This window comes from Capsella rubella, unplaced genomic scaffold (assembly GCF_000375325.1).
Source record: "Capsella rubella cultivar Monte Gargano unplaced genomic scaffold, Caprub1_0 scaffold_5, whole genome shotgun sequence".
In the NCBI taxonomy this organism is placed as follows: domain Eukaryota; kingdom Viridiplantae; phylum Streptophyta; class Magnoliopsida; order Brassicales; family Brassicaceae; genus Capsella; species Capsella rubella.
Window position 1 is genome coordinate 5,031,153 of NW_006238919.1, and position 349 is coordinate 5,031,501.

Below are 349 nucleotides of genomic sequence, written 5' to 3' on the forward strand. Positions count from 1 at the left end.
CTTTTATAAGTTTTTTATAAGGTTTACAAAGTTTTTATATGTTTTAAAATAATTTTTAAAAGGTTTTTAAAAGGTATATATATGGTATTTAAAATTTACACACATAGAAAGATAATTTGTGTCTAAATATATAAGCTTACACATTTTTTTTATAAATATCAAATTTTTTACTTTTTAATTTATAAAAAATACCTTTTTCCATACCACTTTTTAAAAATACCCTTATTTCAAAATTTATTTAAAAAACCACAATAAATGTTGAAATTTATCCAAATATGTGTGTAAACTTATAAATATACACACAAATTACCTTTATATATGTTTAAATTTTTATATATCTTTCATAAAT